This window comes from Hevea brasiliensis, chromosome 2 (assembly GCF_030052815.1).
Source record: "Hevea brasiliensis isolate MT/VB/25A 57/8 chromosome 2, ASM3005281v1, whole genome shotgun sequence".
Taxonomy (NCBI): domain Eukaryota; kingdom Viridiplantae; phylum Streptophyta; class Magnoliopsida; order Malpighiales; family Euphorbiaceae; genus Hevea; species Hevea brasiliensis.
The window spans coordinates 33955504-33970751 of NC_079494.1; positions in this window are offsets into that span (position 1 = coordinate 33955504).

A 15248-nucleotide genomic window follows, 5' to 3' on the forward strand; every position below is an offset into this window, starting at 1 on the left:
TATACACATGGCTCATCCTCATTTTTGATAAAACCAAAAGATTTAATGGCTTCATCAAAACGGATGTTCCAACTCCTCGAAGCTTATTTCTACCCATAAATGGATCACTTTAGCTTGCATACCTTGGAACCATCTTGGGATTCAAATCCCCTAGGTTGTTCCATGAAAATGTTTTCTTCAATGTATCCATTGAGAAAAGCTGTTTTGACATCCATATGCCAAATCTCATAATCATAGTATGCAGCTATTGCTAATAAAATCCTAATTGATTTAAGCATGGCAACAGGCGAGAAAGTCTCCTCATAGTCTATTCCTTGCCTTTGGCGAAACCCTTTCGCTACTAGCCTTGCCTTATAGGTCTCTACCTTTCCATCAGAACCAATTTTCTTCTTGAAAACCTATTTGTTCCCTATAGGTACAATACCTTCAGGTGGGTCAACAAGATCCCAAACTTGATTCTTATACATGGAATCAATCTCGGATTTCATAGCATCAATCCATTTTGAAGAGTCTATATCTAATATAGCTTCTTCATAGGTAAGTGGATCATCCCCATGATCTACTTCTTCATGAGTAGACAACTCTTGTTCTTCTTCATGAAGAAAACCATATCTCACTGGTGGGTGAGATACCCTGGTTGTTCTACGAGGAACAGCTGTAGATGTTTCATCAACGGGTATAGGTTGACTAGATGGATCTATATCCATCTGATCTGTTGGTTGGTCAGAATTCTCCAATTCTAACTCTATTCGCCTTCCTTTGCCTCCTTCGCCTCCTTCTTGAACAAACTGTTGTTCAAGAAATATGGCATCTCTCCTTATCACAACCTTTTGTGAAGTAGGCAAATAAAATTAATATCCAAAACTATCTTTTGGATATCCAACAAATCGACCTTTTTCTGATCTGGTCTCCAATTTATCAGTGTTCAGCTTTTTTGATATAAGCTGGACAACCCCAAATCTTAACATGCTTAAGACTTGGTTTTCTTCCATGCCATATCTCATAAGGTGTGGAAGAAACTGATTTTGATGGAATCCTATTCAGAATATACAAAGTTGATTCTAATGCAAATCCCCAAAAGGAGATTGGCATATCAGTATAGCTCATCATACTACATACCATATTCAATAGGGTACGATTTCTCCTTTCAGATACACCATTCAGCTGTGGCGTTCCTGGAGGAGTCAACTGAGAAACAATGCCATGCTCTCTCAAGTATTCATCAAATTCAGTACTCAAATATTCACCTCCACGATCTGATCGAAGAGCTTTAATACTCTTTCCTGTTTGATTTTCTACTTCAGATTTAAATTCTTTGAACTTTTCAAAAGATTCATGTTTGTATTTCATCAAATACAAATACCCAAACCTTGATTTATCATCAGTAAAGGTAATAAAATAATGAAAACCCCCTCTAGCCATTTCTTTAAATGGACCACATACATCACTATGTATTAGCTCCAAAATATTTTCAGCTCTTAGCCCTTATCCAACAAAGGGTGATCTAGTCATTTTGCCCTGAAGGCAAGATTCACAAGTTGGAGTAGGCTCAGAGCCCAATGAGGATAGAATCCCTATTTTCTCCAGTTTTGCAATCCTATCTTCTGCAACATGACATAACCTTAAGTGCCAAATATATTTTTGAACTTGAGTTAGTTTTCACCATGGCATTGCATTCTTTTAGATTGTTATACTCTGGCCAGTGGAAACACTTTCTTACTGACAATGGAAACACTTTCCTGTTGACACTGGAAACACTTTCCTGTTGGCAGTGGAGACACTTTCCTTTGCCTTTATCAGCTTTAATCTTCCTTTTCTGTTTAGCTATTTTCTTGGAAGGACCAGGAATCTAAGATTTCTTTTTCTTATTGCGCTTCTTCTTGTTGGACTTTCCAGAAGAAGAAGATGCAATCAAAGCTACCTCTTTTCTTTTATTGCCTGGCATATTCTTTTGGGCAATAACCAGCATGTTGAGTAATTCAACTAAGGTGCATTCCTGTTTAGTCATATGGAAATTTGTCACAAAATTCCCAAAAAGACTCAGGAAGGGACTGAAGGATCAAATCCGTTTGTAGTTGGAAATCCATGTTGAAGTCAAGATGTTCCAACTGCTCAATCAGCCGAATCATCTTGTGGACATGATCCCCAACATTCTGTCCCTTAGACATCCTCATGCGGAACAGCTGCCTAGATATCTCATACCTAGCATTCCTGCTGTGCTCACCATACAACTCTTGTAGGTGAAGGAGGATCTCACTCGCACTCTGCATGTTCTCATGTTGCTTCTGTAACTCATTACTCATGGAAGCAAGCATGTAACACTTAGCTCTCATATCATGCTCCTTCCACTTGTCCAAAGTTTCATGTTCCTCTTGTGTGGCCTCTGGAGGTAAGGGACCAGGAACATTTGAATCTAGAACATATCCTATATGTTCAAGTTTCAGGATAAGTTTCAAATTTCTTAGCCAATCAGACAGATTAGGTCCTGTCAACTTGTTGTGATCAAGTATGCTTGCAAGGATATTGGATGGTGGTGGTTGTTTTGTGCTCATTTTTATCAGAAAATTAACTGCAGAAAATAACCAGATTAATTAGTAAATGTATCATGTAATTAACCAAAATGATTATGGTCTTTTAATCAAATTGGTCCTCCCACTAACTTAGCGAATCCTACACTTCCAAAGTAGAAAACGGAAATCCTAGTTGGATGGATTTCTAGTGGGTGATTAAATTCTTATAATTCTATTGATCATCCTCAGGTACATCCATTATTGGAATTACAATAAACTATAAGTGAGCAACTCCTTGCCCATCACATCTCATGTGAGGTTCAATCCTTTACCTAGCCCCTAATGCTCAAAATCTCAGGTACATCCATTATTGACTTATCTTGCATTAGTTAAGTTGATCCAATTGAGCCAGTAATTATGCAAATAATTTTAATGTCCTCAGATACATCCAATATTGGCCACCAAACCATTTACATATTTACAACATCTCATGCTTAACAATTATTCTTAAGAAAATCTCTTAAATTAATTGCATCTCATGCAACTATTTAAAATTTCTTAAAATAATTGCCCCAATGGAGGGCTTATGTTATAATTACTTTAATTATACCATTTCCAACTTAATCATTTGTTTGGAAGATTTTATAGCCATCCTAATTACTATTAAGGTCTCACTTTGCACATTATCCATTTAGCATGCATATATCATATAATTGCATACATTCCCATACATCTCATGCATTCATGGATAAGCAGTAAATATGGTATGATCATGGACTTTCTAAGGGATTCAATTCTGAGCCACCAAGAATTGAATCAGGGCATTCCTAGGTGCATTTCATTCATTCATTTTACAAGAGTTGCTGAAGGAGTACATAATTAACACTTGATCTTGAATTCCTCCCACTGGTCCCACCAATGCTCTTGACCTCCTTGAACTTCTTGCAATCCAATATTACATAGTAATCCTTGGCATACCAAGGCGAATTTACAAGAACTTAAATAAATGAAATTACAACCCAAAATATTACAAACTTAATAATACATGCCCAAAATAAATTAAAATAAATTAATTTACAATCCCAAAGAAACATAAAAGAAATAAATCCAATCACATTGGTCTTTTATAGTCCATGATCATCCATCATGCATATCACTATTTAACAATTAAATAAAACATACATACTTATATTAAATTGAATATCTCATATTCAACTTAAAAATCCAGATTTGAATATGATTCAAATAAATTTAAAAATTCAGATTTGAATCTCATTCAAACAAATTTAAAAATTCAGATTTGAATCTCATTCAAACAAATTTAAAAATTCAGATTTGAATCACATTCAAACAACTTCAAAAATTCAGATTTGAATCACATTCAAACATTTTTTAAAAAATCAGATTTGAATCACATTCAAATATTTTTTAAAAAATCAGATCTGAATTTTATTGAATCAATTTTAAAAAATCAGATTTAAATATGATTCAAACAACTTTAAAAATTCAGATTTGAATCACATTCAAACAACTTTTAAAATTCAGATTTGAATCACATTCAAATATTTTTTAAAATTCTGATTTGAATCATAATTTAATTGTGTGATTAAAACAACTAATTAAACACTTTAATTAGTCAAAGAATAGACCTTAGATCATACAACCATTGCAGAATTAAAAGCCAAACCTTGAACCACCCATGGAACCATTGTTGCCGCCACCAATGGTGGCTTCACCATGTGTGACGCCACACCTCTTAATCCAACCAGCAATGAATCAATCATCTTATGATCAAATCACACAATTAAATCATATAATCAACAATCTAAATGGCAAATAGAGTGGCTCTGATACCAATTGAATGAACGGAAGCGTGAAAAACACAAGTTTATACCATTGAATTCAAAAATTTTCACCTAGGGTCACATGCACCATGCAAGATTTATTTTTATCTATTTGATTTCAATGATAAACAACATATTAAAACTCTTTTAATATGTTTTTGGATCTGTATTTGCCATTTAAGATTTTAAAATTAATCAGATTAATTTTAGAACCCTAGATTAAATCAAGAACGATTACACTAACCTCTTGATGTGTTGCAGCGTGTCTGCGCCTTTGAGATTCGTCTTCAGGACACCAGATGTTATCCCTCTAGCTTGTACACACCAAGAATACCTATGGCAGCCCTTGAATAGCTTCTAAAGTTTTTTCTATTAATTAGAAAATCAAGTTCTGCCTTTTAAGAGATTAAAGATGTAAACAAGACACTAGAAACAATTTCTAGTGTTCTTAATTCAAGAGATTGATGGCTAATCTCTTTGAATTGATGAGAGATGAAGAGAAATAGCTGGAGAGGCTCCAAGTGGCGTGACAATTGAGAGGAGAAGCTGCTGGTTGTATTTTATTTTCTCATACCAACACTTATATAGCTAGGTTAACACATTAAACCCTTGCCACATGTCACCCTTTGATTAGCTCTAGGTTTAAGTGACCCAATCACATTGTGCCAAGTGTCAAACCTATATTTAATCTTGATTTTAATCATCTTGCATGACTAAAAAAAAAAATTTGGCAAGCTTATGTGTTATGCCATGTGTCACCATCTCATGGTGTCACGTGTCACACTGCAAAATGACCAAAATGCCCCTGTGTCTTAATTTTGAGTTCTCAACCCAAAATAATTATTTTTCTTCTTCTAATTAATTTATATCAAATATAAATTAATTAATTCATCTCTATTAATTAATTTCTCATTAATTAAATTCATATTTAAACACTTTAAAAATAAATTTAATTTATACTACACATCCAATAATCTTGATTTGGTTTCAAGTCATGCTAGGGACTTTGCAATTTAATTGCAAACCAAACCAATTTAATTAATCAATTAAACTTTTTAATTAATTAATTAAATCATATTTAATTAGGTGATAACTTATGTATGTGTGTGACTTACTAGGCTCATCACTAATTGGCAATGAGACATGATATCAACTCTTAATATCATCAGAACTCTTTCTTACCATAAATGATTTCTCTAAATTATTTTATGAACCTTATAGACCATGGTTAACACCTAGCATAGCATGCCATGGCCACCCAATTAGTAATAAGGTTTATCTTAAATGAACCTATAATCATATGTTACCATGCACTAGAATCTCTCTGTTACAAAATCCCAACTCAAGCTGGAGTCATGGTTTATGTCAAACTCCATTTGCTATGAATATTATGTTCTCTTTTAATTCCAGTTCTTGATTAAAAAGATTTTCTCATCAGAAACTCTTTTCTGAATAAATCTATCTGTCCTGGCTAGGAACTTGAAACATCAAGAACAATTAAATGACAATAGGATTTTATCTCTATTTACTTAGAGGAACAGATTCCATCTTGATCAACACCTACCTCTATATATAACTAGTAGGAGCCAACAGATGCCCATATACCCATGCATAGTACAAGTATGAAAGCAGCATCAAACTCAAACTACCTATATACAAGATAACTGTGCTATCTCAGGTCTAAAGATTATATGCACTGATATGATTTATGACAAAACATTGACAAGAGTAAACTCCATGTGCTTGTCATAAGTGTCACTGGTTCGGCCTACTTATCATTTATAAGTGCTTATCATATTTGTTATATGGCATGAGACTCACCATTCCATCTTATTTATATCTCATATAAATAACTTGGGAACAAATATGAATACAATCTTTCTGGATAAGTCATGTCCTTATTATGAAGTATCCTCGATTGTGAACCTATTTATGATACTTTGTACTAGAAATATTGTCACTCATATTCTTAACAACTTAAGAATAATATTTCTAACAAAATATCAATGGACCTTTTCTATTACACATAAATATATTATGTAAACGGAAAAGTGGAAATGCCTTTTATTAATAAAATTATGTACAAGATACATACTAAATGATATGCTCTAGGGCATACTACTAACAATATGAGATATAAATAAGATGGAATGGTGAGTCTCATGCCATATAACAAACATGATAGGCACTTATAAATGATAAGTAGGCCGAACCAGTGACACTTACGACAAGCACATGGAGTTTACTCTTATCAATGTTTTGTCATAAATCATATCAGTGCATATAATCTTTAGACCTGAGATAGCACAGTTATCTTGTATATAGGTAGTTTGAGTTTGATACTGCTTTCATACTTGTACTATGTATGGGTATATGGACATGTGTTGGCTCCTGCTAGTTATATATGGAGGTAGGTGTTGATCAAGATGGAATCTGTTCCTCTAAGTAAATAGAGATAAAATCCTATGTTCATTTTATTGTTCTTGATGTTTCAAGTTCCTGGCCAGGACAGATAGATTTATTCAGAAAAGAGTTTCTGATGAGAAAAAATATTTTTAATCAAGAACTGGAATTAAAAGAGAACATAATATTCATAGCAAATGGAGTTTGACATAAATCATGACTCCAGCTTGAGTTGGGATTTTGTAACAGAGAGATTCTAGTGCATGGTAACATATGATTATAGGTTCATTTAAGGTAAATCTTATTACTAATTGGGTGGCCATGGCATGCTATGCTAGGTGTTAACCATGGTCTATGAGGTTCATAAAATGATTTAGAGAAATCATTTATGGTAAGAAAGAGTTCTGATGATATTAAGAGTTGATATCATGTCTCATTGCCAATTAGTGATGAGCCTAGTAAGTCACACACATACACAAGTTATCACCTAATTAAATATGATTTAATTAATTAATTAAAGAGTTTAATTGATTAATTAAATAGGTTTGGTTTGCAATTAAATTGCAAAGTCCCTAGCATGACTTGAAACCAAATCTAGATTATTGGATGTGTAGTATAAATTAAATTTATATTTAAATTGTTTAAATATGAATTTAATTGATGAGAAATTAATTAATAGAGATTAATTAATTAATTTATATTTGATATAAATTAATTAGAAGAAGAAAATAATTATTTTGGGTTGAGAACTCAAAATTAAGACACAGGGGCATTTTGGTCATTTCACAGTGTGACACGTGGCACCATGAGATGGTGACACATGGGATTACACATAAGCTTGCCAAATGTTTTTTAATCATGTAAGATGATTAAAATCAAGATTAAATATAGGTTTGACACTTGGCACAATGTGATTGGGTCACTTAAACCTAGAGCTAATCAAAAGGTGACATGTGGCTAGGGTTTAATGTGTTAACCTAGCTATTTAAGTGTGGTTATGAAAAGAAAAAATAACCAGCAGCCTCTCCTCTCATTTGTCACGCCACTTTGAGCCTCTCCAGCTATTCTTCTTCATCTCTCATCAATTCAAAGAGATTAGCCATCAATCTATTGAATTAAGAACACTAGAAATTGTTTCTAGTGTCCTGTTTACATCTTTAATCTCTTAAAAGGCAGAACTTGAATTTCTAATTAATAGAAAAAGCTTTAGAGGCTGTTCAAGGGCTGCCATAGGTGTTCTTGGTGTGGACAAGCTAGAGGGACAACATTTGGTGTCCTGAAGACGAATCTCAAAGGCGCAGACATGCTGCAGTGCATCAAGAGGTTAGTGTAATCGTTCTTGATTTAATCTAGGGTTCTAAAATTAATCTGATTAATTTTAAAATCTTAAATGGAAAATACAGATCCAAAAACATATTAAAAGAGTTTTAATATGTTGTTTATCATTGAAATCAAATAGATAAAAATAAATCTTGCATGGTGCATGTGACCCTAGGTGAAAATTTTTGAATTCAATGGTATAATCTTGTGTTTTTCACGCTTCCGTTCTTTCAATTGGTATCAGAGCCACTATATTTGCCATTTAGATTGTTGATTATATGATTTAATTGTGTGATTTGATCATGAGATGATTGATTCATTGCTGGTTGGATCAAGAGGTGTGGCGGCACACATGGTGAAGCCACCATTGGATGCAACATTGGTTCCATGGGTGGTTCAAGGTTTGGCTTTTAATTCTGCAATTGTTGTATGATCTAAGGCCTATTCTTTGACTAATTAAAGTTTTTAATTAGTAGTTTTAATCACACAATTAAATTATGATTCAAATCAGAATTTTAAAAATTGTTTGAATGTGATTCAAATATGAATTTTAAAAGTTGTTTGAATGTGATTCAAATCTGAATTTTTAAAGTTGTTTGAATCATATTTAAATCTGATTTTTTAAAATTGATTCAATAAAATTCAGATCTGATTTTTTAAAAAATATTTGAATGTGATTCAAATCTGATTTTTTAAAAAATTTTTGAATGTGATTCCAATCTGAATTTTTGAAGTTGTTTGAATGTGATTCAAATATGAATTTTTAAATTTGTTTGAATGAGATTCAAATCTGAATTTTTAAATTTATTTGAATCATATTCAAATCTGAATTTTTAAGTTGAATATGAGATATTCAATTTAATTTAAGTATGTATGTTTTATTTAATTGTTAAATAGTGATATGCATGATGGATGATCATGGACTATAAAAGACCAATGTTATTGGATTTATTTCTTTTATGTTTCTTTGGGATTGTAAATTAATTAATTTATTTTAATTTATTTTGGGCATGTATTATTAAGTTTGTAATATTTTTGGGTTGTAATTTCATTTATTTAAGTTCTTGTAAATTCGCCTTGGTATGCCAAGGATTACTATGTAATATTGGATTGCAAGAAGTTCAAGGAGGTCAAGAGCATTGGTGGGACCAAAGGGGAGGAATTCAATATCAAGTGTTGATTATGTACTCCTTCAGCAACTCTTGTAAAATGAATGAATGAAATGCACCTAGGAATGCCCCGATTCAATTCTTGGTGGCTCGATTGAATCCCTTAGAAAGTCCATGATCATACCATATTTACTGCTTATCCATGAATGCATGAGATGTATGGGAATGTATGCAATTATATGATATATGCATGCTAAATGGATAATGTGCAAAGTGAGACCTTAATAGTAATAAGGATGGCTATAAAATCTTCCAAACAAATGATTAAGTTGGAAATGCGATAATTAAAGTAATTATAACATAAGCCCTCCATTGGGGCAATTATTTTAAGAAATTTTAAATAGTTGCATGAGATGCAATTAATTTAAGAGATTCTTAAGAATAATTGTTAAGCATGAGATGTTGTAAATATGTAAATGGTTTGGTGGCCAATATTGGATGTACCTGAGGACATTAAAATTATTTGCATAATTACTGACTCAATGGGATCAACTTAACTAATGCAAGATAAGTCAATAATGGATGTACCTGAGATTTTGAGCATTAGGGGCTAGGTAAAGGATTGAACCTCACATGAGATGTGATGGGCAAGGAGTTGCTCACTTATAGTTTATTGTAATTCCAATAATGGATGTACCTGAGGATGATCAATAGAATTATAAGAATTCAATCACCCACTAGAAATCCATCCAACTAGGATTTGCTTTCTACTCTGAAGTGTAGGATACTCTAAGTTAGAGTGAGTACCAATTTTATATAAAGACCATAATCATTTTGGTAAATTACATGATACATTTATTAATTAAACTTGTTATTTTCTTAATATAATTTTCTGATAAAAATTAGCACAAAACAACCACCACCATCCAATATCCTTGCAAGCATACTTGATCACAACATGTTGACAGGAACTAATCTGTATGATTGGCTAAGAAATTTGAAACTTGTCCTTAACCTTGAACATATAGGATATGTTCTAGATTCAAATGTTCCTGGTCCCTTACCTCCAGAGGCCACACAAGAGGAACATGAAACTTTGGACAAGTGGAAGGAGCATGATATGAGAGCTAAGTGTTACATGCTTGCTTCCATGAGTAATGAGTTACGTAAGCAACATGAGAACATGCAGAGTGCGAGTGAGATCCTCCTTCACCTACAAGAGTTGTATGGTGAGCACAAGCAGAATGCTAGATATGAGATATCTAGACAACTATTCCGTATGAGGATGTCCGAGGGATGTAATGTTGGGGATCATGTCCATAAGATGATTCGATCGATTGAGCGCTTGGAACATCTTGACTTCAACATGGATTTCCAACTACAAACGGATTTGATCCTTCACCCTTCCTCGAGTCTTTTGGAAATTTTGTGACAAATTTCCATATGACTAAACAGAATGCACCTTAGTGGTTTACTCAACATGCTGGTTATTGCCCAAAAGAATATGCCAGCAATAAAGGAAAAGAGGTAGCTTTGTTGCATCTTCTTCTGCTGGAAAGTCCAACAAGAAGAAGGGCAATAAGAAAAAGAAACCTCAGATTCCTGGTCCTTCTAAGAAAATAGCTAAACAGAAAAGGAAGACTAAAGTTGATGAAGGCAAAGGAAAGTGTTTCCACTGCCAACAGGAAAGTGTTTCCATTGCCAATATGAAAGTGTTTCCATTGCCAGTAAGAAAGTGTTTCCACCGCCGAGTATAGCAATCTAAAAGAATACAATGCCATGGTGAAAACCAACTCAAGTTTAAAATATATTTGGCACTTAAGGTTATGTCATGTTGCGTAAGATAGGATTGCAAAATTGGAGAAAATGGGGATTCTATCCTCATTGGGCTCGAGCCTACTCCAACTTGTGAATCTTGCCTTCAAGGCAAATGACTAGATCACCCTTTGTTGGACAAGGGCTAAGAGTGAAAATATTTTGGAACTAATACATAGTGATGTATGTGGTCCGTTTAAAGAAATGGCTAGAGGGGCTTTCATTATTTTATTACCTTTATCGATGATAAATCAAGGTTTGGGTATTTGTATTTGATGAAATACAAACATGAATCCTTTGAAAAGTTTAAGGAATTTAAATCTGAAGTAGAAAATCAAACAGGAAAAAGTATTAAAGCTCTTCGATCAGATCGTGGAGGTGAATATTTGAGTACTGAATTTGATGAATACTTGAGAGAGCATGGCATTGTTTCTCAGCTGACTCCTCCAGGAACGCCACAACTGAATGGTGTATCTGAAAGGAGAAATCGCACTTATTGGATATGGTACGTAGTATGATGAGCTATACTGATATGCCAATCTTCTTTTGGGGATTTGCATTAGAATCAACTTTGTATATTCTGAATAGGATTCCATCAAAATCAGTTTCTTCCACACCTTATGAGATATGGCATGGAAGAAAACCAAGTCTAAAGCATGTTAAGATTTGGGGTTGTCCAGCTTATATCAAAAAGCTTAACACTGATAAATTGGAGACCAGATCAGAAAAAGGTCGATTTGTTGGATATCCAAAAGATAGTTTTGGATATTATTTTTAATTTCTTTCAATTTTTACTTCCTTATGCATGCTTAACATAGTTTAACAAGAAAGAAAGAATTACATAGCACTAACCTTTTTGAGCATAATTTTCCCAAGCTTAAATTTCACTTTCTTTCTATTCTAGGCTGCCAAATACTTTCCCAAGAGGTATAGACAAGTTTTAATGAAAGATTTCTAGGGTTTAGTAGTGAAAATTCATGGGAAATGGAAGTGATGAAAGAAAATTTTTATGGAGGGAAAGAGAAGACAGGGTCACGGCTAGATGAAGAAGAAGAAACCAGAAATTGGTTTCTTAATTTGTCATTTTTCCCTTTTTAAAGAATTTTAATTGTGTTGTTGAATGGTGATTAGTGGAGGGCATTTAAATGACATCATAATGATGTCATATTAGGGATTTAAGTCATTTTCTTTTCCTTTCTTTTCTATTCATTTTTAATTTAATTTTTAGTAATATTTATTCATATTTTAGATCATAATAATTATTTACTTAACTGGACAAGTCGGCCAAAAATCGTCTCTGAAGGCGAAATGACCAAAATGCCCTCCGTTTGGCTTAACTGGTCAAAATTGTCTGTACCGATTGAAAAATTTTTCTAAATATTTTCTTGGCATTGTAATGCCATAGGAACCTCAATGACCCTTCTCTGGAGTCCCAAAAATTATTTTATGAATTTTTTCCTGGGTCTAGGGCTCCTAGTTGCGAGAACCGCAACTTCTCACTAGGTTACCCATCGCTAGGGCACCGGCTCATTTAACTTGGTCATATTTTATTTCTAAAATTTTTCCTAAATTTTTCTTATTAATATTTGAGTTAATTATGGTTCCTCACTTTAGTTTAAATATTTTTCCGGACGTTCTAGTTGTTCGGACCGACATTGGTCACCGGAACAGTAGAATGTTCGGAGTTGCTACCGGGAGGGTGTTACAACTCTTCCCCTCTAATTTAAATTTCGTCCTCAAAATTTACCTAATGCAAACAGTTGAGGGAACTGTTGCTTCATTGTCTCTTCACTTTCCCAAGTTGCGTCTTCGGTGTTGTGGTGCCTCCAAAGCACTTTCACCAATGGAATCTGCTTATTCCTCAACTCTTTCACTTCCCGAGCCAGGATCCGTATGGGTTCTTCTTCATATGTCAAATCCGGTTGTACTTCAATTTCTTCCATGGAGATGACATGTGAAGGATCTGAGCGGTATCTTCTTAACATAGACATATGGAACACATTGTGGATCTTGTCCAGCTCTGGTGGTAAAGCTAGCCTATAGGCCTTTGGACCCACACGTTCAATGACTTCATATGGGCCAATAAACCTAGGGCTCAATTTACCATTTCTTCCAAATCTCAGTACCTTCTTCCACGGTGACACCTTGAGGAACACTTTGTCACCAACCGCATATTCTATTTCTTTTCTCTTCAGGTCGGCATAGGATTTCATGCATGCAGAGGCAACCTTGATTGGCTTTGATTAGTTTTACTTTTCCTCGCCTATTTCACCTGTGCAGCCCTACCAGTTTGTCTTTGCCCAATTCAGTCCAGCACACTGGAGTTCTACATTTTCTCCCATACAGTGCTTCATACGGGGCCATTTGGATGCTAGCTTGGTAGCTATTGTTGTATGCAAATTCTGCCAGTGGGAGGTATCTATCCCAACTTCCCTCAAACTCAATGACACAACTCCTCAGCATATCCTCAAGGACCTGGATTACTCTTTCTAATTGCCCATCCGTCTGAGGATGGAAAGTTGTGCTGAAGTGGAGTTGTGTACCCAAGGACTCATGCAACTTCTTCCAAAATCTCGATGTAAACCTTGGGTCTCGATCAGATATGATGGAAAGTGGAATTCCATGCAATCTAACTTTCTCACTGATATACAATTCTGCTAATTTCTCTAGTGAGTAGTCAGTTCTAACTGGCAGAAAGTGTGCTGACTTCGTCAATCTATTCACTATCACCCATACTGCATCATGTTTCTTCTGGGTGAGAGGTAGACCACTTACAAATTCCATGGTGACCCGATCCCATTTCCATTCAGGTATGCGTATAGGCTGTAGCAAACCTGATGGAACTTCATGTTCTGCCTTGACTTGCTGACATGTCAAGCATTTAGTCACATAGTCAGCTATGTCCTTCTTCATACCAGACCACCAATACTGAAGTTTCAGATCATGATTCATTTTTGTACTTCCTGGGTGCATAGCATATACACTGGTGTGTGCCTCTTTTAGTATACTGGCCTTCAATTCCCCATCATCTGGTACACACAGTCTTCTTTTGTAGTACAGACACCCATCTGTTTTCACTTCATAGTCAGTTTCTTTCCCTTCTAGGATTTTTCTCATAATAACCATTAGCTTCTCATCTACCTTCTGCCCATCTAAAATCTGCTGTAACAGGCTTGGCCTCACTTGCAACTCAGCCAAAATAGCTCCATCTCGAACCAAAAATAGACAGGCATTTAATGATCTCAAAGCTGTGATGGACTTTCTGCTCAAAGCATCAGTAACTACATTTGCCTTCCCAGGATGGTAGTCAATTACACAATCATAGTCCTTCAGGAACTCAAGCCATCGTCTCTGTCTAAGGTTGAGCTCCTTCTGGTTTGGCAAGTATTTCAGGCTTTTGTGGTCCGTGTAAATGTAGCACTTTTCACCATATAAGTAATGCCTCCATATCTTCAGTGCGAAGATAATTGATGCAAGCTCTAGATCATGGGTAGGGTAATTCTGTTCATGTGGCCTTAGCTGTCTGGAAGCATAAGTGACCACCTTCCCCTCTTGCATCAATACACACCCTAACCCATTATGAGAGGCATCACTGTAGACCACAAAGTCTTTTCCCGACATTATCTGTGTTAACACTGGTGCCTCTGTCAACATAGCCTTCAACTTCTCAAAACTAGCCCGACACTTGTCATTCCAGTCAAATCTGACATTCTTGTGTAATAACTTGGTCATTGGAGCAGCTATTAATGAAAATCCCTTCACACATCTCCTGTAATACCCAGCTAGCCCCAAGAAGCTTCTGACCTCAGTTGTATTTCTGGGAGGCTTCCATTCCATCACTGCTTCTATTTTCTTAGGATCCACCCTAATCCCATCAGCTGACACTATGTGTCCAAGGAATGCAATCTCATTCAACCAAAAGTCACACTTGGACAACTTAGCATACAGCTTCTTTTCTCTCAGGGTTTACAGAACAATCCTCAAATGTTCATCATGTTCTTCCCTGGTTTTGGAATACACCAAAATATCATCAATAAAGACCACTACGAACCGATCTAAGTATGGATGGAAGATACGGTTCATAAGGTCCATGAATGCTGCTGGTGCATTCGTTAGGCCAAAGGGCATCACTAGGAACTCATAATACCCATATCGGGTCCTGAATGCAGTCTTTGGCACATCTGCATCCTTCACCCTCAACTGACGATACCCTGATCTGAGATCAATTTTTGAAAATATTCCTGCTC